Below are 26,664 nucleotides of genomic sequence, written 5' to 3'. Positions count from 1 at the left end.
GGGAAGTGAGTTAATGGATATGCTCGTGTGACCTCAGCAGTTTAGGGTTACTCTGTTTGTTGAGCTCTTCTATTTCTGTCTCTGGTCTTCAAACCTGGTCGACATCTTATAAACAGACTGTTTGCGGTTTTGATCCAGTGACGGGCTCAGCACTTCTTCTGTTTGTTTGAGAGCTCTGGACTGACTGACCTTTCAGACTGAAAAATACGAATTATCCTCCATAAAACGGCAGGTTTTACGAGGTCAGCAGAGGATTTGTTTTAGTTGGTCTTTGGACCAGACAGTTCTTGCAAAAATTGCATGAAGATGCTGAGAATATTCAACACTATCAATCTCACGCCAATTCCAAACTTTTTGATCCCATTCAAACAATTTGTTTTGCGTGCATTTGTAAATTGCGATTACAGGAAAAATATAAAAACAACTAAATGGAAAAGGGTGGCTCAGTGGTAAGCACTTCGGCCTCACAGCAAGAAGGTTGCTGGCTCGAGTCTAGGCTGGGCCAATTGGCATTTCTGTGTGGAGTTTGCATGTTTTCCCCTTCTTCGTACAGGTTTCTCCAGGTGCTCCGGTTTCCAAAGCCATGCCGTATCATCTGCATGTACCCATAACTGTTTTCAAGGTATACCAAGGTTTGGAAAAGTCAAGGTTTTAACATTTTATGTAATACCATTCCTAAGGTTTGTGTATGATTTTTTTATTTACATTTTTTTGTTTTGTTTTTAGGACAACAGTCTTTTCAACAGCAAAAAAATATCCAAAGATATCATTTTTAATTGTAAAGAAATCTGTTTTCGAAACTAATAAAGACAAAAAGTTTCAGTTTCAAAGGGAAAAATGGTTTTTGTTTTTTACCCAGACATTTAAAAAGAGTATACTTTAGAGCAGTGAGCACAATACCATGAGACTGTGATATTTTTATCCGAGGTTATAATACCATCAGAACCGGCACATGACCAGTATCATCAGTATAAGTTAATTAGATTAGAACTAAACTGACCATAATGTACACTGTAAAAACCCAATAAGGTAACTCAAACCATTTAAGGGAAATCGATTGCAACAAAACATTTAAGTTCAAAAACGAATCCTAATGAGTTCTGTGAATGGGAACTTAATCCATTTGAATAAATGAAGCAATGTTAACAGCTTGTTTGGCATGCTATCCCTGGAGAGAGCCCTGAGCTCATAAGATCCTCGAGCCCAGGGCTCCCTCCCATTTGAAGGGGAGTTTGAGCTCTGGTAGATGAACTTCACCCAAAAAGGCGGATTTAAGGATTGTCATGAGGATGTGCTGCTGATTAAAGCTTGTCTATGGTGGCGATTTGGTTTAGTCAATTTTAATCCACACCAGCATGGAGAGAGCATGGACTTCAAAACCAGAGACATACTTGCTTTGAGTCAACAGTGCTAACCACTGGGTCACCGTGCTGCCCTACAGAGGAAAAAAGGGGGTGAACAAAGATGACTAAGTTAAGACACTTTGGTTATTTATAATAAGAATCGTCTGATTGGTGAATCATAGGTTAGCTAATGTGGGACCAGCCGCAATCATATATATATATATATATATATATATATATATATATATATATATATATATATATATATATATATATATATATATATATATATATATATATATATATATTGTATTGTATATTAGCATATTGAATTATTATACACATAATACATATTGAATTATTAGCCGCCCTAAATTATTAGCTCCCCTCCCTCCCCTTAACGGAGATAAATTTTTAAAACATTTCTTAACATGATATTTTTAATAACTCATCTCTAATAACTGATTTATTTTATCTTTATCATGATGACAGTAAATAATATTTGACTAGATATTCTTCAAGACACTTCTGTACAGCTTAAAGTGACATTTAAAGGCTTAACTGGGTTAATTAGGTTAACTAGGCAGGTTAGGGTAATTAGGCAAGTTATTGTATAACGGTGCTTTGTTCTATAGACTCTTGAAAAAAATAAAGCTTAAAAGGGCTAATAATTTAAACAATACCTGCTTTTATTCTAGTCAAAATAAAACAAAAAGACTTTCCCCAAAGAGTATTAAATAAACATTTTATTGTTTACAGTGCATGCATTATAGCTTACAAACAATAGCCTATTTGACATTATTAACCTCACTTTAATCTTCAAATGATTACTATTTTCAATAGTACTTAAACACTTTTACTGATTTTTTGTTTCCCTATTTTTACAGGAATAATCTGTAAATAATAATGTAAAATTGCATGTTACTCTATGAAAATACAGAAAATTCCTTTAAAAAAACAGAAAAATAATGTAATAACTGTAAATTTAATGTTAATTGCAGAAAATATCTGTATAATGAAAAAAACTGGAAAATTCTTTTAAAAATACACACAATTATCTGCAAAATATAGCTTTTAATTTTTACAGTGAACAAAAACTGTCTTTCATTTATTTTGGGATTGTAATTATGTTAAAACTTATTGTATTATTTAATTATGATTCAATGCATAAACATGTATCTGTTCCTTTTAAAGATATTGATTTTGTTTAGGAATCTGCCTCTTCTAAAATAAATGCTTGTTTTGTTATAAATTTAATTTATTTTCTTTGTAAATTCCATGCAAATTTATTAATACCAAACCATATTTTTTTCTTTTTTTTTTTGCAAGGATTTAGTCATTATTTTAAAACAATTTCATTATCTGAAAATAAGAAAGCAAACAGAAGTATTTGATTTTGTCATTACTTTTACTTTTTTATTTACATTCATTTATATACTGTAGGCTAAATGATTCTTAAATGTCTTGTCCTCATGTTTATATCATGTTCTTTATTTTTTCCTTTTTTTTTCAGTATTTTTTCCTTTCTCTCTCTTGTATCTTTTTTCATTGACAATGTAATTCACATTCTGCATGCAAATATTGTAACAAATATGTCAAGTGTTTTTCAGCAAATTTAAAATAAACAAACAAAAACATTGCGATTACACTTTGATGGTAAAATATAATCGTTTAAATAATGGCTGTAATTTGTTTTCAGTATTTATTCAAACATTAAATAACAAATACAACGCTGTGAGGTTGAATAAAACTATAACAAAAGCATGCACAGAATCAAAGGCTTTAAATTAAAAGGACTTTAGTTAAATATTTAGATAAATGCTGCTATTTTTATCTTTGCATTTTTATTTTACATTTTGGTTGTTGTAATATATGCTATGAGGAAATTTCCTCGTTTTTGACCCTCAGAAAGTGAGTGGCACCAGCGTAATGGTTCGGAAAATGTTTTTTATGGTTTTTATTCTGTTTAATTATCTTGCAAAAGCCAAACGGGCTGTACATTTTGTGCTCCCAGTTGACTGAAGAACAGGAATCCTCTGCTTTCAATGGCAGACCACCCTATATGACCTCTTTGTATCCCATGATGCAATGCTTCAAATGTTAACAGTTTCCTCACTCTGCTGCGGGCAATGCAAAAAACAGATGCGGAACAGTTTCTCTCCACAATGAGCCGCTGTAATATGCACTGCAGAATCCTGAAAAATGCAAAAATATAAATCCTGTTAAATGCATTGTGCATGTGCACTCCAATGGTAATACTTATTATGCAAATTTATAGTGAGTTTTTACATGCTTTCTTGGACACGGTTCTGGAAAATTAAATAAATATGTGTCTTTACTCAAAATTTAACGTTATTTTTCATTTTTTGAAGATACATCCTGAATGTGTAGAGCCTAAAAATACTTATAATATATGTAATGTTGTAAAATTAGTAATTTTTTATTTTTTTTAAATATGTTTTAATTTTATTTAAATCTGTCCATGTTGTAAAGGCTTTTATGTAATTTGGAAAATATTCAACTCATTCCAACATAGAAATTTGACTCATTTCATCAATAGTGATAATGAAAAAATAAAACAAAGCCAAACTAACAATCATTCATTTATTCATTTTCTTTTCGGTTTAGCCTCTTTATTAACCAGGGGTCACCACAGAGGAATGAACCGCCAACTTATCCAGCATATGTTTTACGCAGCGGATGCCCTTCCAGCTGCAACCCATCCCTGGGAAACACCCATACACACTCATCCACACACATACACTGCGGTCAATTTTAGCAGACCCAATTCACCTGTCTTTGGACTTGTGGAGGAACCCGGAGCACCCAGAGGAAACCCATGCAACACAGAGAGAACATGCAAACTCCACACAGACATGCCAACTGACCCAGCTGGGGCTCGAACCATTGACCTTCTTGCTGTGAGGCGATCATGCTACTCACTGCACCACTGCCAAACAAACAATGAAATAAAAATAATTTATAATAAGAAATAGTTCAAAAAGTTAGCAAAATATTAAAATAAAATAAAACATAGGGACATCTGGATAGGGATAGCCAGAATAGGCTATTACTGTGAAGGTGAAAAATAATACATATACAAATAATACATACAGTATCATACACATTTCTTATTTATCTTCTAGGTTCTAGGCTATTTTAATACTAATTTACTAATAACAATATATAGCCTATGTGTGTGTGTTTGTACACAAACTATATATACACTCACCGGCCACTTTATTAAGTACACCTTACTAGTACTGGGTTGGTCCTATTTTTGCCTTCAGAACTGCCTTAATCCTTCATGACCTAGATTCAACAGGATACTGGAAATATTCCTTGGAGGAATTTAGAGATCTTGCTCCATATTGACGTAATAGCATCACACAGTTGATACAGATTTGCCGCTCTTCCATGATGTGAATCCCCTGTTCCACCACATACCAAAGGTGCTCTATTGGATTGAGTTCTGGTGACTGTGGAGGCCATTTGAGTACAGTGAACTCATTGTCATGTTCAAGAAACCAGTCTGAGATGATTCACTCTTTATGACATGGTGTGTTATCTTGCTGGAAGTAGTCATGAGAAGATGGGTACACTGTGGTCATAAAGGGATGGACATGGTCAGCAGCAATACTCAGGTAGGCTGTGGCGTTGACACAATGCTCAGTTGGTACTAATGGGCCCAAAGTGTGCCAAGAAAATATCCCCCACACCCTTACACCACCACCAGCAGCCTGAACCATTGATACAAGGCAGTATGGATCCATGCTTTCATGTTGTTGATGCCAAATTCTGACCCGACCATCCAAATGTCGCAGCAGAAATCGAGGCTTATCAGACCAGGCAACTTTTGTCAAATTTCTTCTGTCTAATTTTGGTGAGCCTGTGTGAACTGTAGCCTCAGTTTCCTGTTCTTAGCTGACAGGTCTTCTGCTGCTGTAGCCCATCCGCCTCAACATTGGACGTGTTGTGTGTTCAGAAATGCTCCTCTGCAGATCTTGGTTGTAACGAGTGCTTATTTGAGTTACTGTTGCCTTTCTATCAGCTGGAACCAGTCTGGCCATTCTCCTCTGACCTCTGGCATCAACAAGGCATTTGCTCCCACAGAACTGCCGCTCCCTGGATATTTTCTCTAGTTCAGACCATTCTCTATAAACCCTAGAGAAGGTTGTGCAGGAAAATCCCAGTAGATCAGCAGTTTCTGAAATACTTAGACCAGCCCATCTGGCACCAACAACCTTGCAACGTTTAAAGTCTCTTAAACCACCTTTCTTCCCATTCTGATGCTCGGTTTGAACTGCAGATGATCGTCTTGGCCATGTCTACATGCCTAAATGCATTTGGTTGCTGCCATGATGTGACTGGCTGATTAGAAATGTGCGTTAAAAAGCAGTTGGACCGGCGTACCTAATAAAGTGGCCAGTGGGTGTGGGTTTACTTTGGGTTTTCACAAAAAAAAAAAAAACAAAAAAAACTTTTCCTGAGAAACTGAACCCCTACAGACAGATAGAGTGTCTATAGACTACTGTTCTTTTTACCATAACAAATTAGCGTTTGTATTTCCAGTGATGCAACTGACTGTCTAGCGACTTTGGATTACATTTTCCTGAACAAAGAGAAACAAACATTCTAATCACGCCTTTGCTTGTTAGAGTGCATTAAGAGCCGCTCTGTGCTGTCAACAGTGTTTAAAGGCGCGTCTGTTTCAGAATCATCGACCATGATTGAAAGAGCAGGACGAGTGTTTTTAGCGGTCACGTGACGCCGCGCGGTGTTTCTCATCTTCCGCCCTGACTCTCGTCTGACCCCGCAAGAGTGTTTCATTTGTAACGGTGGTTGAAAACCGTCAAACTCGTTCTTCCACTGCAGTGACACGACAGTCTCTAATCTGAGGCCCTCTACACTCCGTCTGCACATCGGACAAAGGAAAGAAAAGAGCGAAAAAGAAAAGCGAGGTATTGAGATGCTTCTCATTGATGTCATTGTGTTGATTGCGGCGTGAATGCGAGTCTGCGAGTCAAAGGCATGTTTAATGAAAAGCTGCACGCACACATCAACGCGAGCGATCTTTATCTGATCCTGAGGAGAGAAAATATTCAAGTCTTAACTGTAATCCAGAAATTCCATCTAAAACTCACTGGCTGAAGGCCATATAGACCATCTCAGGCCACCAGTGTGGAAAAGTCCAATTTACTGCACCTCCCATCCTTAAAGGGCCATGAAACCCCCTCGTTTCAGCAGGGTGTTTTCACACCTCTACTTTGGAAAAAGTCAGAAAAGTGGGCGTGTCCAGCTCTGTTTAGGGGGGAGTGTCGGAGGAACTAAAGTGGGATGGTGTGGGAGTGTCTATTTGGGCACGCGCGAGTTTCAGTCAAAATACACACACGAGAGAGTGATGGTGTTTAACCTACATGGACATCTGTAGTCGAATTATTTGCCAAATTATTAAATGTTGGACTTTAACTGCAGTTTGGCTCTTTCATTCATGCCCCTCGCGACAAACGCGATATTTGATTCGAGGATCTGCTCTAAGCGTGTATTTTTCATGCAATGTTTGATACCGCACAGCGAATGAGAGAAAAAAAAACTCAGCATTTCCCGGAAACTTAGATGCACAGGGCAGGTAGCGTCAGAAAGCCGCGTGTGTTATTCCGGTCACAAAATGCGGTGCTAACATTTCTGCACTCAGTGCAATAGTTAACTTAATTCGATACGAACAAACTGAATAAACAAAGAGCACTGGTCGCTCACTTACCAAATCTGTAGAGACAGAACAATCACCAGCAACTAGAGCCGCGTCTTTATGAAGAGGAGACTAACGTTACAAGCGAATCCGGGTTTCAGCGTTTGCAGATGAGAACAGCTCTCAGGTAAACAATGTTCCTCCTTAGACACGTAAGTTATTGTTGTCGAGCGTCGCGTACACCGTTAATCCACACGTGAGTCTGAGCTCTCACAGAGAGAAAATGAAAACGAAACTTAACGGCAGCAAACTATAAAACAACACTTCACGCTTGTTTTGCCAACACAACGTGGCGTCTCTGTGGCGTTAACACGGTGACGCTAATGAATATTAATGAAGTTGCACAATAGAGCGCGCTGATTGGTTTGAACCAAGCCTTACTCATGCATTAATGCATCACACTGTAAGACGTAATAAGACTCACTCTGGCACAGACGTCCAGTCTGCACGCTGGAATACACGCTATTATGTCATGACCGTGACGCAGCTTCAAAAATTCGTTTCAAACAGGAAGTACGAATTTGCTTGAAATAACGCAAAAACAACCAATTTACACTTTTTAGTGAAATATATGTGTCCTAATAGTGTTTTTAGCAGTGTGGGACACATATACGACTGTCAACAGCTCAAAAAATGTGTTTTGGTGTTTCGTGACCCTTTAAAAAAAAAAAAAAAAAACGCGTGCATAGTCTATGTGTGTGTGCCGACACTGGCTCTAGTGCTTTATGAGAACACACATTTATTCATTCATTTTTTTTTTCGGCTTAGTTCCTTTATTAATACGGGGTCGCCACTGCGGAATGAACCACTAAATTATCCAGCACGTTTTTACGCAGCGGATGCACTTCCCCCCGCAACCTTTTTCTGGGAAATATCCACACACTCTCATTCACACACACTCATACCCTATGGACAATTTAGCCCACCAAGTTCACCTGTACCGCATGTCTTTGGACTGTGGGGGAAACCGGAGCACCCGGAGGAAACCCATGCGAACGCAAGGAGAACATGCAAACTCCACACAGAAATGCCAACTGACCCAGCCAAGGCTCGAACCAGCGACCTAGCAACCTTCTTGATGTGAGGCGACAGCACTGTGCCACTGCATCACCATGAACAGTGGTGTAGCGGACGGGCCTGCAGGGCACGCACCGCGTGATTAGGGGGCCCCACGTCGTCGCGAAAATCCGGCAACCGCAATAATTAAACTGTGGTCGGAACCAAAGTTCACAGGTCTGTGTTCTCTGATCTCCTCTCAAGCGGTGGACTACTTCATTTTGATTGCTTGCCGCCGAACCGCGACAAGCCCGGTCATAGCTCATACCATAAGTTGACTTGATTTCAAATCTCCTCGACGCCCACACAGGAAAAGTCGTGCTGCGCTGTTCCCCGCCGCCGGTTCTCTTTAAAAATGAATGACTTCTGGCTACTTTGACGCTCTCGCCGCTTTTGGTTTGTGATCGCTCCTCAGTTTGTGAAGGCTTCCCTGCGTTGTCGATCCACCCCGCCTTCCTTCCTCGCTCCTCAATTTGTGATCACTTCCCCGCGAAAAGCTTTTTTTGTGATTGTGACTAATGTGACAAATGTCAATATTTTCTTTTAGAAAGAAAAATTTGTAACAATAATAATGTAAAATAGCTATAAGCTAAAACATTATATGAAAATGCTAACAATTCTAGCAGAATACAACTATTTATATGAATATTTTTAGATATTTTCTTGTCTGAAGCAAAGGATTTTAGGATTTACAAGGACACAATGGATGTCCTCATAAACCATAAACACTTAAAATCCGTTAAATCAGCTTAAATGTATAAATGAGCTCTGTCAAATTAAGCACACTTATGCAAATCCTTTGCATTATATTTTATTTAGTATTTTACCTTTTTATTATTATTAATTAAAAATGTTTCTCATTTTTTATAACATTATAAAGTTTTTTTGTTCTTGTGGTTGTGTTATGGTTGTGACTGATAAGTCAAACATCAATATTTTCTTCATTAATTTATTCATTTTCTTTTCGGCTTAGTCCCTTTATTACTCTGGAGTTGCCACAGGGGAATGAACCATCAACTTATCCAGCATATTTTACACAGCAGATGCCCTTCCAGCTGCAACCCATCTTTGGGAAACATCCATACACACTCATTTACACTTATACACTACTGACAATTTAGCCTACCCAATTCACCTGTGCCGCATGTCTTTGGACTTGTGGGGAAACCGGAGCATCCACACAGAGGAAACCCACATGAACGCAGGGCGAACATGCATACTCCATACAGAAATGCCAACTGACCCAGCCGAGGCTTGAACCAGCAGCTTTCTTGCTGTGAGGCGACAGCACTACCTACTGCGCCACTGCGTCGCCGTCAATATTTTCTTTTAGAAAGAAAATTTAGTAATAATAATAATAATGTAGAATACAAATGTAATTATATATATATATATATATATGAAAATAATAACAATTCTAGCAGAATACAAATATCCATATGAATATTCTGATAGATAAATGTCTGTTGATTGAGCAGTATCAATAGTTATTAAGCAGACAGTGCCTACTAATACTCAAATGGACCATCAAAATGAAGTGTTACAGTATCATTTTACATTATTATTATTATTAATATTATTAATTAATATTATTAGAAAAGTTCCAAACCCACTCGCAAAAAATACATACTCAGACCCCGTTTACACTAATACGTCTTAATGTTAAAATGGCATTTTAGAACGAAAATGATCCACATCGTGTTTTACTTAGCATTTCTGAACAGCCCTCCAGACACAGCCACACACTGTCATGCGCTCCTCTGAGCTCCAGAGAGCAGTGTAGGTCGGACAGATTATCAAGGGTGTACTGCTGGATCGCGTCTCAATATAGTTGTTAAACATGATATTTAGACATCCCAAGTCTCCTGGAAGTTCTTGAGTCTCTGTGCATTTGCGGGACTCATAATGCCCGCATACGAGTGATAATCAACCAGAAATCGCGCGTCTCCCTCCCGGTCCTCAAATAAGTCATGCACCCTTCTCACCCCCGGATCCCTCCTCGCTTTTCAGACACGTCGCGTGCACTCTGTTAATCACATGATGACGATGCCATCGTCCATCACAATGTTTCACATTAGACATTGTACGATGCCAATTTGGTCGACATCGCCCAACCCTATGACTGATGTGGCAAAACTTCAATATTTTCTTTTAGAAGTAAAATGAGTACATGTGTATAGTGTAGACATGTAGCCTATATCTACAGATACAGCTATAGCATGACCTATAGACCTCGGTATTACGATGTTGGAGTGGCTTATGAGGACATGCATTGTGTTCTTGTAATTCAAACACTTAAATCATACTTAACAGGGGTCTAAAATGTAAATATGCCAAGGTTTCCTGTGAGGGTTGGGTTTATGGGTGAGGGTAGCATGTTTTACAGTATACATTAGGCTTATGGACAGTGGGTCCTCATAAACCAACAAAACAAACATGCGTGTGCTGTGTCAAAAGTTTTGTGGAATTTAATGCAGATAACAAAATCAAAACAACATAAAACATGACTATATATATATATATATATATATATATATATATATATATATATATATATATATATATATATATATATATATACAACACACACATACAGTTGAAGTCAGAGTTATTAGGCCCCTTGAATTATTAGTTCGCTTGTTTATTTTTTCTCAATTTGTGTTTAACGGAGAGAATATTTTTTCAGCACATTTCTAGACATAATAGTTTTAATAACTCATTTCTAATAACTGATTTATTTTATCTTTGTCATGATGACAGTAAATAACATTTAACTAGATATTTTTCAAGACACTTCTCTACAGCTTAAAGTGACATTTAAAGGCTTAATTAGGTTAATTAGGTTAACTAGGCAGGTTAGGGCAATTAGGCAAGTTATTGTATAACGATGGTTTGTTCTGTAAACTATAGAGAAAAAAATTAGCTTAAAGGGGCTAATAATTTTGTCCCAAAAATGGTGTTTAAAAAATTAAAAACTGCTTTTATTCTAGCTGAAATAAAACAAATCAGACTTTATCCAGAAGAAAAAAATATTATCAGACATACTGTGAAAATTTCCTTGCTCTGTTAAACATCATTTGGGAAATATTTTAAAAAAAGAAGAAAAAAATTCAAAGGGGGCTAATAATTCTAAATAAATAATAATATATATGAGCAATATCACACAAGTAGCAGTGCGATATGGCTGTATATCGGCACTGGTGGGAGGCTTGCATTAGTGCCCCAACCAGTGCCGATATACAGCCATATCGCACTGCTACAAGTGTGACATTGCGTTTATACAACAGTTTGATGGCATAATTGTGTATATAAAAAAAAAATCAAACATGGAGAGTCTCAGGCTGTACTCACACTAGGTACAGTTGCCTCGAACCGGACCAAAGCACGCTTGTCCCCCCTCCCGTCTACCCCGACGGCCCGCACTCACACCACAATCGGGCCTCTGCACACTTACGTCATCGATGCTGTGCTGTTCAGTGAGAAGCGCTGTCCCTCAGCAGTACAGTGGAGATTTCTCTAGTTATATCGTTTCAGTCGGTTTGATATGCAGTGACACGCAGTCAGATATTTCGCCAAACAGTCCTTAAGGATGCGATGACATGCAGTCAGATATTTCGCCGAACAGATCCGCCACTTTTGGCGCTCATAATCACAAAGCTCTCAGGCTGCAGGAATGAGGAGGTTTGCTGAAGGTGTGCAGCTGTCGTGCAGTGAGAGGTGTGCGTCTTCAATAAACTATACGACAGTTTGCGTTCACTGAACAGTAAGAATGATTAATAAATCCATATGAAACAGTCCCTTAAAAGTCACGTCTCGCTTTTAGTTTCGAGCAAGTTTTGCACTCACGCTACAAACGTAGTGCGCCGAAGCCCAAGTGAACCGCGCTCAGGCACACCTGTTCCAACCGGGCCAGGTCCGGCCAAGTGAACCGTACTTGAGCCTGATTCAGCACACTCACACTTCTCAAATGATCTGGGAAACGGGCCTGGGCACGGTACGGATGGCATAGTGTGAGTAGGCCCTCAAAAACCCTTTTGTATGAGGAACTACTTTCTTCCGTGTTGGATTCAAATCATAAGCCGACAGTTAAACAGTTGAGCGTGCATCTTTTAAACTTTAGGTCTGTAGTGTCTTCTTTTTGCTGGCTGTATGTAAATATATCACGGCTATCAGCTAATTAGATTTGAGAACCAGACAGAACTGTTGTATAAAATATATATATATATATATTATATATATTTATTTATTTATTTATTTATTTATTTATACAACAGTTCTGTCTGGTTCTCAAATCTGATTGGCTGATAGCCGTGCAATATTCTGCAATATCAGAACTCCTACAGCCTCTTTACCCTTTGTGTATTACTCCGCCCACATACAGCCAGCAAAAAGCAGACACTACAGACCTAAAGTTTAAAAGATGCACGCTCAACTGTTTACCTGTCGGCTTATGATTTGAATCCAACATGGAAGAAAGCAGTTCCTCATACAAAAGGGTTTTTGATTTTGTTTTTATATACACAATATGCCGTCAAACTGTTGTATAAACGCAATATCACACTTGTAGCAGTGCGATATGGCTGTATATCGGCACTGCCGCCTCGTGCCAACGCTCGCCTCCCACCAGTGCCGATATACAGCCATATCGCACTTCTACTAATGTGATATTGCTCATATATATATGTTCATTTATTATTAATCTTTTTGGCTTAGTCCCCTCATTAATCAGGGGTCGACTCAGCGGAATGAACCACTAACTTATCCAGCATATGTTTTACGCAGCAGATGCCCTTCCAGCTGCAACCTATCACTGGGAAACACTCTCACTCACACACATACACTACAGACTATTCAGCTTATCCTATTCACCTTGACAGCATGTATTTGGACTTGTGGGGGAAACCGGAGCACCCGGAGGAAACCCACACGAATACGGGGAGAACATGCAAACTCCACACAGAAATGAAAACTGACCCAGCTAAGGCTGGAACCAGCGACCTTCTTGCTGTGAGGTGACAGTTCTACCCACTGCGCCGCCAAGTTAAGCCATTTAGAAATTGCAATAAAAAAACAAGTCTAAATAGCCTTTTAAGTCTAAATACACTCAGTCCAATCGACTCACACTTCCGCAGATCATTTACTTCAGACTGAAGCATCTGTCATCATCCGCCCACTCGCATGTCACTTGAAACTCCAATGACTTTTTCCCCATTAGACACAAAAGAGCTATTAAAATGTCATGTTTTCCATGCAGCGAAAAACGCAAGATGATCACTGACTCTGTATCAGAGGCAGTTTCGATTTTATGAGAAGAAATAAGCTCATAGGTTTAAATCGTGACCTATACTAAGTTAATTTTCTCCATTAGACACAAATGAGCTATTCTCAAAATGTCAAACTTTCCATGCCTCAAAAAATGCAAGATGATCGCTGACTCTGGATCAGTCGCAGTTTCTATTATAGGCTCATAGGTTTAATTGTGATACTAAATGAATTTTCCCCATTAGACACAAATGATTTATTATTAAAATGTCATGTTTTCATGAAAACTGCCGAATGATCACTGACTCTGGATCAGTCGCAGTTTAAATTGCATGAAAAAAATAGGCTCATAGGTTTACATCGTGACCTATACCAAATTAGTTTTCCCCATTAGACACAAAAGAGTTTTTATTAAAATGTCATGTTTTCCATCCAACGAAAAATGCAAGATGATCACTGACTCTGGATCAGTCGCAATTTTAATTATAGGCTCATGGGTTTAAACTGTGACCTATACTACATGAATCGTCCCTATTAGACACAAAGGTTATTATTAAAATGTAATGTTTTCCTTGCAACAACAATTACAATATGATCACTGACTCTGGATCAGCTGCAGTTTAGATTATATAAAATATAAAATACAGTAGTAGATGTATTGTTCATTGTTTGTTCATGTTAGTAAATGCATTAATTAACATTAATTAACATTAACTAATGAACCTTATTGTAAAGTGTGAACACTAAATTAGTTTTCCCCATTAGACACAATGGAGTTATGATCAAAATGTCATGTTTTCCACACCCAAAAAATACTGGGTGCCGAATCAAATTAACCTTATGAGTCATTTGAACTTATATTATATTAAACTGACTTCATAAAATTAAGTTGAAACATGATTAACACAGTTTAATAAGTTATAATTAGCTAAAAACATATGCTGTCATGACATATTGATCATATACGTTTTTACAGAGCATGTAACAAAAAATGCAAGATGATCACTGACTCTGAATCAGTCGCAGTTTAGATTATATGAAAAGAAATAGGCTCATAGGTTTAATTTGTGATACTAAATGAATTGTCCTCAACAGACACAAATGAGCTATTATCAAAATGTCATGTTTTCCATGCAGCGAAAAATGCGAGATTATCACTGACTCTGGATCAGTTGCAGTTTTGATGGTTTAAATTATGACATTTATTAAATGAATTGTCTCTTTAGACACAAACGAGTTATTATCAAAATGTCACGTTTTCCATGCAACAAAAAATGCAGGATGATCACTGACTCTGGATCAGTGACAGTTTCGATTTTGTGAAAAGAAATAGGCTTATATAGGTTTAAATCGTGACCTACACTAAATTGCTTAAGAGTTTATTTTGTCGTCTTCAGTCATGTCCTATCTTGCAGAAAAAGTGAGCCTTTACAAAAAAATAAAATAAAAGGTGCATGACGCCCTTGTGTGTGTGTGTGTGTTTGTGTGCGTGTGTCCTGCTTTACCTTATCAGCTTCTGCACTGATGGCAGTAACTGATAAACCCAGTGTTGTAAGTAACCAACCCGCCCCCAACCGCATGGAAATCAACCAGAAAGACCACAGCCGAACCCCACTGAAAAAAAGCTGATTTTACCCTGCCGTGCCACACAACACGGCACCATTCCTCCATCTCCCACTTTATTACCATCTTTGGCAAACGACCGTGAGCAATTACCGAGGGCTCCTAATAGCTCAATTTCTGATGTTTAATCCCAAAGCATCAGTGCTGAGATGGCACATTTCTGGAGCGCTGGTTTAGATTTCCTCACATAGATTTAGTAGAATGCAAACGTCTGTGTTTTATGCACAATTATGATTGTATCTGTGTCTTTAACTCTCTGACTTGAGTTCAAATATGTGCTGATTAATGCTATGCTTTCGGAAAAAAAGTGGCAAAACTTGTTTGACACAATTTATACCTTGTGTGAACACTTGGTTTCGGTGTGTGAGGCTAAATTAAACTGTACGTTATTTAGCTAAATTATTTATCTTTAAATCTACACTACCTGACAAAAGTGTTGTCATCTATCCAAGTTTTAGAAACAACAAATAATAACTTGACTTATAGTTGATCATTTGGTGTCAGAAGTGGCTTATATGAAAGGCAAAGGCCTCTAGATTACACTTACTTTACCAAAATAAAATCTGATCATGCCTAGATTTTTAATGATTTCAGTAAGGTCTGACTTTGCTTAGACAAAAGTCTTGTCACTGAACAGAAATAATGTCCAGTATAGAATATAAAGTCATGCTGCAGTGGAAACAGAATGAATATTGTGTCTGACTCCATCATGAGTTTGGAGGACTGCATCCATACATCTTTACAATCACTCAAATCACTGATTAATAAAGTCATCTGGAATGACAAAGAAAGTCTTCCTGCAGGACTCCCAGATTCTTTGGAATCATTTTCAATGCCTCCTTCTTCATCTTACCCCAGACATGCTTAATAATGTTCATGTCTGGTGACTGGGCTGGCCAATCCTGGAGTATCTTGACCTTCTTTGCTTTCAGGAACTTTGATGTGGAGGCTGAAGAATGAGAAGGAGAGCTATCCTGCTAAAGAATTTGCCCTCTCCTGTGGTTTGTAGCCACAATATGCAGGAGATCGTGTGGAACTCTGGGATAAAAACAACACAAGCAAAAAGTACACAATGCTCAGCGAGTGACTCATGTTGTTGTGCACAGATAACCTGTAAACCTGTTCAAAAACTGATATTTTCCTGTTCCCAGTGTGGTAAGAAAGTTTAATGTTTGTTTTGGTATCACTTTTGTGAAGTTTGAATAGTCTGTTTGAGATCGCTAAGTAAAGTTGGCGCCTAAGCGCCTAATGTGATTATCTGCTGATTAATGCTAAACTACACTCCCTTTTGCTTTATATGTTTAGTGATGATTGTCTGTGGATATTTTCTGTCGTATTAGGGAGTGTTTTGTGTTTAGGTAACTATTCTAGAAGCTCATATGCTCTGAATATGGTTATGTTTAGTTATTGCATTGAAATGTTGATTACACTGGGATGTGTTAGCTTTTAAGTGAAATAGCTTTGATTAATTAGTAATACTTTATTTGTTTCTTTTCTATGTTGCAGTTTGACCACACACACAAATGCACAAAATCAAAAATAACTACGACAACTACAAATGCTTTATTACAACAACCAAATGTTGTGAGTTCTACATCTGGGAATAAAGAAAATAACAAACTCCATGTTAATGTTATCTTTATTGGTAACAAGTATGTATGACCTTTTCTCTTCTTCATACTATGATAATAAACAGGATGTATTGAATACCACAACTGCATGATCCTACACTCAGTCACAGTCATCAAACTACACTTTTGTTTGTAGTGAATACACGCCCTCTAGTGGTAAAAATGCCATGTTGTGTATTTTACGGTTGACAATTCAAAGCAAACCAGGACTAAATGTTTGGTTTATTCTGATCGGGATCAAACCATCTACAATTGTGAGCACACCTGCACATTTGCCGGACTCTCCACAATACATTGAAGACTTCCAGAAATGTGTGGATTATGGGTAAAAGCTGCTATCTTTATCTTTACATTTCCCACATGTTCATTCGATAGTATCTGTGTGAAATCTGGTTTTAGAAGATTACCTGAGGAAAGTCTGATGACCCCAATGACCTGCTGGGTTACAAACCCAAACAATAACTTTAAACGAGAAGAAAAAAGGAACGTTAAAAACCACACAAAACCATAGATACAACTAAAAACACATCCTTTACTGGTGTCCATGCATGTCACTTTAATATACATTATGATATGGATAAGATAGATTGTCTTACAAGTCAAATTGGCAAGGTTTTCTTATGTTAGCATGTAGCGTTACAAAATTACAGAGCAATAATGATTGAAAATAGTTAAATGAGTGTAGTGGCAATTGTCTTTAAGGAGGCTCTCTCAGTGGTCAAGAAGACAAATTCTTACACAAAGTGTCTTTTAAAGTTTTATTCTTAGCAAAGATGGTCACACAGTAATGGGCGAGGCAGTGGCGCAGTAGGTAGTGCTGTCGCCTCACAGCAAGAAGGTCGCTGGGTCGCTGGTTCGAACCTCGGCTCAGTTGGCGTTTCTGTGTGCATGTTCTGCATGTTCTTTGCATGTTCTCCCTGCCTCCGCATGGGTTTCCTCCGGGTGCTCTGGTTTCCCCCACAGTCCAAAGACATGTGGTACAGGTGAATTGGGTAGGCTAAATTGTCTGTAGTGTATGAGTATGTGTGTGGATGTTTCCCAGAGATGGGTTGCAGCTGGAAGGGCATCCGCTGTGTAAAAACTTGCTGGATAAGTTGGTGGTTCATTCCGCTGCGGCGACCCCAGATTAATAAAGGGACTAAGCCGAAAAGAATATTAATAAATGAATGTCACACATAATACATTAACAACAGTTTCTGTGTGCTCTCTTTTTATCTAGTTTGTAATACCCACAAGGTCATCAGTGACATACAGGGTGAATCACAGTTACATCAGCGCTCAAACTTCATTTTTGACAATCTACATTTCAGTCTTACCTCCCAATCAAACATGTAGCTTGTTAATTTACCATGCACTTATCCAGATCTTGTCTGGTGATTAACAGAAGTTAAAGTGGTCACACTTGGTCTAACTTAAACAGTACATTCATGGAAGAATAACAGAACAGACCTTTATAACCAGAACACATGAGTATATAAAATTATTATAAGATGAATAAAATGAATTTCCACCACAATGAGTTCGTTCAATAAATGTTTAAGTGGATTCGGGTAGCGGGTAGGTGACAAGTAGGCATTAAATATGCAATTTTTTTGCAAAACACAATTTTTGAAGAAAAAAATATTTAAGTTGTTTGAAGTTTGATGTGAGTTGACAATTCTGTGTGGAGTTTGAATGTTCTCCATGCGTTCGCGTGGGTTTCCTCCGGGTGCTCCGGTTTCCCCCACACTAAAATGTCCATAGTGTGTGTGTGTGTGTGTGTGTATGTGTGTGTGTGGATGTTTCTCAGAGATGGCTTGCAGCTGGAAGGGCATCCGCTGCGTAAAAATTTGCTGGATAAGTTGGCGGTTCATTCCGCTGTGGTGACCCCAGATTAATAAAGGGACTAAGCCGACAAGAAAATGAATGAATGAATGTAGTTTGATGTGGTGGCACGGTGGTTAGCACTGTGTCCTCACAACTGGTTCAAGTCCCGACTGGGCCAATTACTATTTCTGTGTGAGGTTTGCATGTTCCCCCCGTGTTGGCGTGGGTTTCCTCTCGGTGCTCCGGTTTCCCCCCACAGCACAAAGACATGCGCAGTAGGTGAATTGGATGAGCAAAATTGTCCATTGTGTATGAGTGTATAAGTGTTTTCCAGTACTGAGTTGTGGCTGGAAGGGTATCTGCTGTGTAAAACATATGCCAGAATAGTTGGTGGTTCATTCCACCATGGCGACCCCTGATGAATAAGGGACTATAAGCAGAAGGAAAATGCATAAATGAATGACTTCAATTTAAAAGACTTGTAGTTTATTGAACTATGCTTGAGACATGTTTCGAGGTTTGACTCAAAATAGAAGTTTTTATAATAAGAAGTCCATGCAAGACGAAGAAATGTTTAACCATTTACTGCATTTTAAATGATGATATTACTAATTATATTCATTTTTGTCATGTGAGACGGTGAAAATGCAAGATCGCATCAACAACCCATGTGAAGAACCGGTTTAGACATGCAAAAGAGCTTCAGTTATCATTGGTGGACAGTAATAAGTTTAACATTTAATCTAAGGTCATTGTTAACAGCGTGTACATCAAAATCAAGGGGCTCCCAGAGGAAAATGGCCCTTAAGTCTCATTGTGTTTCCTCTTTGGTGAAACCTGAAGCTTGAGCACTGACAGACGGGTGAGTGACCCAACCACACCTCATTCCCAGAGGAGCCTTAAAAGCTTCACTCCTAATCCCTTAACCAAATATTTTCAGATTATTCTGTCTGTTGATGCAGTGAAGGGTTTGCTTCTCCAGAAAAACAACCTGGAGATTAAGAGATCAGAAACACTCAGGTGGGAAAGTGAAGGTGAAAATCATGATCGAGGTATCAAAGACACCAAAAGAATGATGTTATTGCTGTTTTCATGCTAGTCACTTTTAATCTTTTCAAAAAAATATCAATTTTAGTGAAGGAGGAACTACTGAGATATTAAACAAATCTTATGCTATTTGAGTTGCCGGTACACAATTTTGGCAAAAAATGCTGCATTATTTTCTGAAGCCTGTTTTCACCATGCTGTTTTTAATGCGAAAACAGCATACTTTTCTACATTGGAGAGCATTTTTAAAAACATTGTAAACTACAAAAGCAACTTCAGTGGGGACAGAAGGACAAAACCAGAAGGAAAATAAGTGAATAACCTTTTAAATGGGTAATTTTTGATGAATTTCATATGATATGGGAAGTTGCTCAAAGAATTCTTGTGGACATACTTATCATTATCACTTCATTGGTCTCCAATAGCCCGTTTCCACTGAGTAGTACAGTTCGGTTCGGTATGCTTTTATCACCATTTCCACTGTCAAAGTGTACCTAAAAGCAAACAGTACCATATCACTTCTTGGCCACCCTTTGCAAAGGGTACCAATAGACCCTAAGGGTACTACAAGGCAGAGCTAGACGTGCAGCTGAACGCTATTGGTTTACAGAGATGCATCACTTGCAGATGCAGGAGAATGTAAACAAAGGAAGCACCATTTTTAAAAACACACATTACACAGTAGTAATATATACATATAATAACAAGCCGTGGTCGACCAGAGCTCAAACAAACCTTGTTGTTGTCTTGATGTTCAGCTATGAGTGGATGGCTTTAAGACGTTGGAGGATTTAAGGCGCAGAGCAAAGTTGACCATGATGACCTGGTTCAAGTTTGACGAAGAACAATTCTAGAAAGCAGGTAAGACAAAACCCAAACAGGGTGAGAATGAGGTAAAATCTAAAAAAAAAAAAAAAAGTGATCAAAAATCAGACTGCCGCAAGGGATTTTTTTTCTTGATTGCTTTTGAAAACACTGTTGATTGGGTTTGCTTCGCCTCGGGTGGATTTACTCGAGAAGAGCAGGCGCAAATGGCACTCGCTAGAGAAATTTGAGATCTGAAAAGCATTCACAGCGGCCTCTGGTGGATTTGTGAGAACAAAAACTGCAAAAAACGTAGCTCCTGGAACATATTTGGCACTGTCCAGAAATGTATATAGGGGTATGTAATCAGTCAGTCGATTAAAATATTTAATTGTGATTAATGGAATGATTGCCATGAGTTAACATGATTAATTGCAACTTAGTTGCACATTTTATCTGTTCTAAATGTGCCTTGAATTAATACAATGTTGCATTTTGTAACACCTGTACTCAAGTGTGCACAGTTAAAAACTGAAACAGCATTGTGTTATTGACCTTATTCTTCAACGCAGAAGTGCGCTCGTCTTTGCGATTGTTTTAGAACTTCTGAGTCGCCTATGGGAGAAATTACTATGAATAATTAACGTCAGAAAACGGTCAAACAGCTTGCATCACAAACCAGTGTTTGCATGACCAAGTAGAATAATATAACAAGAAAATAGAAGTTTACAACATCAAGTAACAAGCTGATTTTAACTTCTAAAAATGATTGGAAGTGAATGAGACCAAAAAGATTCAAATGGCTGTGCCCGCTCATGCGTGAAGAATAAGGTGAATAGGGATGCATCGAAATGAAACTTCTTAGCCGAAACATAATGAAGCTCTTGCCTGAAGACCAAATACATTTCTTTTATTATAAAGATTTTTTATTGTAAAAACGCACATGAAATTTAACATGACATTTTTTTACATTTTAACCCTCCTCCACCTCCTTCCCTAAAGTATCCAAATTTTGTTAGACAGGTAAATATATTGTTATACATGGTCTAAGACAAATAAAACCATATACTGTATTCCACATACAGAAATACACATGTACACATTAATCAAGCCTTTATTTGTCACATACACTTTCGTATAGTGAAATTGGACCCCCCCGACCATACACAAAACATCACAATTTTCAGGGGAGACAGATCATAGTAGGTAGCATTTAGAAACGAAGAAGGATACACATGGACAGTTAGGCAAAAAAAAAAAAACACCCCCTCAGCTTGCCCTTGATTAGGACAAAGGGAGAAAAGGGAGAAAAACAGCCATATTTTAGCATAAGCACACCGGCAAGACACAACATTGACAGGGGATGGGAACAGGGGAAATGGAAAACAATTCGATGAGTGCTGGCAGCCAACTGGTCCAGCAGCCATGCAAGGCGCAAGTCACAGTCCTGCCCAAGCCCCTCGTGGGTAAAAGCACACGAAGGCGTTACATATCAGTCAGAGTGTGTTTAATCAGTAGAGTGAGAGGTATTTGCTTGTGCCATTGTATGGTTTTGTTACAATGTATTTAACTGTATTTAACAGATCCCAAATGGTATGGTACTATTTTAATTTCCCCCTTACAGTGTAGGTGATTCTTTCTAGTGCAAGATATTGTCAAATCTTTTAGCCAAGTGGTCAGTCAATGGATGGACTGTCTAAATTCTTCAACCCGGGCTCATTGTGGAAACGTTGCCCCGCGGACGTTTCTGCGGACAGCGAGATACGTCCCGGGAGGTACGTATTCGAGCGGTTTTTGTTTTCGCGGATCCGCAAGAGGCCGCTGTGCGCGCTTTTCTGCGTCTCCTTCCCTAAACCCAAGCGACGATTCGCAAAAGCGTCCAGAAAAAATAAAAAAAAAAGCAAAAGCCCTCGTCTTTGATCACGTTTTCGGATCCCGCTGCATTCTCGTACTTATTTTTCGGATTCTGTTTTTCATCTTACCTGATATCTGGAACCGCTGTTCCCCGGACTCGATCCCGGTCGTTGTCCCCGCAGCCGGCTCCTCCTCCGGGGCCTCTACTCCGCCGACGTAACGCTGTGAGCTAAGCGGACAAACTGATTGCATCGGGAAAGCCCTCCACTCGGAGGCGAGCCGTCGGCCGGTGAGCGCGAAGAGGAGGAGCGGAGTGGCGCCACACCGCCCCGCAGCGTTCGCTCGAAAAAAACTAGACGCGGTCGTACGTACCTCCGGCCACGTAAATCGCGGTCTCCAGAAACGTCCGTGGAGCTACGTTTCCGGAATGAGCTTGGGTTGAAATTCTTCCAATCGAGTGCTATCAAACGTTTGGCAATAGCAATACACACGTCAATCATTTTAGTTTGATAACCTGGTAATGACAAACTTACAGGAAAGTAACCCAAAGCACATATTTCAACTGGAGTTGGTTTTGAAATAACTGAAGAGATTAATGTTATAAGAAAATCTTAACCACCTCACATTCCCAGATACAATGATTGTATCTTTGTTTTTGGCATTTGAAACGTATATCTGAGACATTTAGGCTAAATGTATGCATTGCCCAGTTGTATCGGATCACGCAGAAATGTTACACACATACTCATCCTTTTCCCTTCATTATTTTCCAATAGACTGCATTAAATGTTATTGTGTCTCGTGCTCAGCCACTGGTCTTCATCTCATCCGTCACTGGTGTGTGTGTGTGTGTGCGCAGACTGAGTGTGGATGTGTTGTTTCCTCTCAGCCCATCAGCTCTGAATGGCCTCTGTGTACACACTGGTGTGAGAGAGATGCATCAAATGGGGGCTCATTCAGGACCTGCCGCGGAGGAGGATGTTTTCGCCCCTTCTGGGTGGTACTGTGGCCGGCCCTGATGCAGATAGCTTTGTCAGACTGAAAAGGCGATGTGTTACAAAAGAAAAGAAGGACGGGCGAGTGAGAGATGCATGCTGGGATACAAGTGCAGGTAGACTGTCTGTTTGACTCGAGAGAGATTTATCTGTGCATACACCAACTATAGTAACCAGCAGGTGAACTCAGTTCTGTTATGCTTTATTGGATTCACAATTAAATCAGATATGCATATTGGAAAGTATCTAATGTTAAATGCCATTTAAGTGGAGACATGGTATGTGGGAACTATTATTTTAAGATGAGTTTTTTGTAATGCATATATGTCATTGTCTTATTAGTGTTTTTGTTGCAGTTCCTATTATTATTATTATTATTATTCTGCTTCTGCTGCTTCCGACACAATTTGAATGGAGTCCTTTATAAACATTTGCAGGAAAGATGAAATTTGGCACACATATAGGGGCAGTCTGTTCTTCAAATGGACCAGATTTGGACCCTCTAAATGAAACTCTCTAGCGCCACCACTCAAAATTTGCAAATTTAAATCTTAAAATTGAATAGATTCAAGTTCATTGTGTTGACATTAGAAATAAAATAAGAGAATTAATATTTTTATTAAAAATACTTTGTATATTAAAATGGGAATGGCAAGAGTTGTTAAAGGGCACCTATGGTGAAAAATCTACTTTTCAAGCTGTTTGGACAGACATATGTAGATATAGTGTATAGACCGTCATATTGGGGTAAAATAAACACACCACAGAAACGCCAACCGGCCCGATAGGAGGTTGGACCAGCAGTGTTCTTGCTGTGAGGCAACAGTGCTAGCCACTGGGCCACCGTGTCGCCCTATCGGAAAAAAGGGGAGGAAGTAGGGGTGGAAGCTTTAAGACGAAGATAACTGGAGTGAAAAACTCTGGTTATTTATAATGCTTCCGTAATCATCTATAAGGGCAGACTACGGAGCTAATGAGGTGCCAGCCGTGTTGATCATAAGCGCCATACAAAATTTAGGTCTGTCATTGTCGCCTCACACTGACCACACCATAATTTTTTTATAAGTTATAAGACATTCATTAGCCATTATTAATGAAACTTACAAATTTGGTAATAATTTCTGACTGTATATGCTCGTTTTGATGAAATTGGTCTCAAATTATTATTTTTAATAGTATGTAAAACCTACATTTGCAAACTCATTCTAGTTAAATATTTACATTTACATTTTACATTTAGTCATTTAGCAGACGCTTTTATCCAAAGCGACTTACAAATGAGGACAAGGAAGCAATTTACATAACTAAGAGCAACAATGAATATTATTCATTATTATAAATGTTTTAAAATATGTAGTCATTTTAAAACATTTGCAGAACAGAAATCTGAAAATTTGATAAATTCAGGTTCAATGTGTTGACATATTTGAGATAAAATAAGAGATTATTTTTTTTAAATGAAAAACTACTCTGTACATCAGAATATAGATAAAGTGCATTAAAATGGTAATGGCATGATGATTATTAAATCATACTGAAGTCACACATGCAATGCTCGGACAGTCATTACTGTCTCACTTGGATTCACGAGTAAATCATAAATGCATGTTAAAAAGTATCTAATGTTAAATGTCATTTAAGCCAAGACATGGTATGTGTAAACTACTATTTTGAAGTACTTTATTGCATATTAGCTATTGTCTAATTAAATGTGTACACATTTGCATACATTTACTGAACAGGAATCTGAAAATTGGATAAATTCAAGTTCAAAATTGTTGTTTCAATGTGTTGACAATATTAGAGATTAAATAAGAGGAATACAATTTTGTACAGAAAAACGCCTCTTTAAATCCTTCAGAATATCCTTATTCGGATAAAATACAATTAAATCTTAAAGATTGGACTCAGGGCGAGGCAGTAGGTAGTGCTGTCGCCTCACAGCAAGAAGGTCGCTGGGTCGCTGGTTCGAACCTTGGCTCAGTTGGCGTTTCTGTGTGGAGTTTGCATGTTCTCCCTGCCTCTGCGTGGGTTTCCTCCGGGTGCTCCGGTTTCCCCAACAGTCCAAAGACATGCGGTACAGGTGAATTGGGTAAGCTAAATTGTCCGTAGTGTGTGTGTGAATGTGTGTGGATGTTTCCCAGAGATGGGTTGCAGCTGGAAGGGCATCCGCTGCGTAAAAACTTGCTGGATAAGTTGGTGGTTCATTCCGCTGTGGCGACCCCAGATTAATAAAGGGACTAAGCCGACAAGAAAATTAATGAATGAGTTTGGACTCAGTAAATCGTACAAAAGTGAATATTTAAGAAAAAACTAATTAGAACACTTAAAAACTTAGTATTGTACCACATATCTAACTTAAATCTATAGACATCCATGTATAGAGTGCAATAAAATAAACACTTGAATGTGTTTTCTTGTCTGAATCATGTTATTTTTTAACTTTTTATCTGTAACATGTTTATTTAAGGTTTTCAAAAAATTGTACAATGTGCTTTTACAGACATAGTCAAAGGCAAGTTTTACAAAAATGTGCAAGGAATTGTAGGAATTGTAGTAGTCCTTAAAAACAAGCCAGCAGATAGATGGAGGTAAGGGAAAGAAAAAAAAGGGAAACGTCATACTATCTATAAGTATCAATATTGGCAACCAATTAGTCATATAGTCTCTGGAAAGGCACACAAAACTAAATATATACTTTCCTCATCACAGCACATTCCTATAATATGGACATGTCATTTGAAAAAAAAAAGAATCATTAAACAGAACAAAAGAAAATGAAAAACAACAACAAAAGTAACAAACAAAAAACAAAAGACCATTCTCTGAGCCTCCGACAACCCTCCACTACAAAACAAAAACCTAATTAACACACAAAACTATTTCCCTCACATGTGAGGGCAAGTGATCTATAAAAGGAAACCATATATTTTAAAAACGTTATATGTTGTCATTAAGCACAGCTTAAAGCCTCTTATGGGGCAAAACTGCAAAAATCTCTCTGTACCATTGTGTCACAGTGGGGGGAGTGTTTTTTATCCATTTAATAAGGATGCATTTTCTTGCCACAAGTAGCAGTTTATCTAACAATTTATAACCTTTAGTGTCAAGGGTCAATGACATTGCTTGTGTTTTAGAAGGGTGTCTCAAAAGAAAAAAAACGGGATCTTTTTTTCATTTGATCTTAATGAATCATGTTATTAACAGCCTAAAATCTCTGAGCAGTGCATGCATATTTCTCACCTTAACTCATTTTTAAGTAGACTAACAATTAGACACTTGCGTGCACTGTTAATATCACTGACACAAAACTGTTTTCGACTGATCAAAAGGTCTCAAAGGGAATAAAAAGTCCATAACCCTGATAAAAACAGTACAGTTACTCTCATTAGTTTACAATAAACAGATTAAGAAGCGTGCAGTTAAATGTGATCTGAGGAGTTATACGTTTCACCTCTCAAATCACCACCTCGTTTGTTCCATGTCGGTGATAA

The 26,664-nt window shown here is 38.2% G+C and overlaps 2 long non-coding RNA genes across 4 annotated transcripts; one reads left to right on the top strand and one right to left on the bottom strand.

Moving 5' to 3' along the window:
- Positions 1-2,078: 2,078 nt before the first annotated feature.
- LOC141379465 (uncharacterized) lies at positions 2,079-12,240 on the bottom strand. 3 transcript variants are annotated; one of them, XR_015519147.1, is made up of 4 exons: positions 11,772-12,240; positions 11,603-11,730; positions 4,137-4,293; positions 2,079-3,538 (listed from the first exon to the last, which is right to left on the bottom strand). It is a non-coding gene; the product is annotated as an uncharacterized LOC141379465 (long non-coding RNA). The 3 variants fall into 3 exon arrangements; XR_015519146.1 differs by lacking the exons at positions 11,603-11,730; positions 11,772-12,240 and adding an exon at positions 4,576-6,631; XR_015519148.1 differs by lacking the exons at positions 11,603-11,730; positions 11,772-12,240 and adding an exon at positions 6,488-6,622.
- On the top strand, positions 6,169-25,503 carry LOC147832341 (uncharacterized). Its single transcript, XR_015519132.1, has 3 exons — positions 6,169-6,304; positions 20,276-20,378; positions 23,035-25,503. It is a non-coding gene; the product is annotated as an uncharacterized LOC147832341 (long non-coding RNA).
- The last annotated feature ends 1,161 nt before the right edge of the window (positions 25,504-26,664 follow it).

The sequence above is a fragment of the Danio rerio genome, chromosome 20, assembly GCF_052040795.2.
Source record: "Danio rerio strain M-AB ecotype USA chromosome 20, GRCz13ab, whole genome shotgun sequence".
NCBI lineage: Eukaryota > Metazoa > Chordata > Actinopteri > Cypriniformes > Danionidae > Danio > Danio rerio.
The sequence above is the reverse complement of the archived record's forward strand: the minus strand, read 5'-3'. Positions and strand labels throughout refer to the sequence as shown.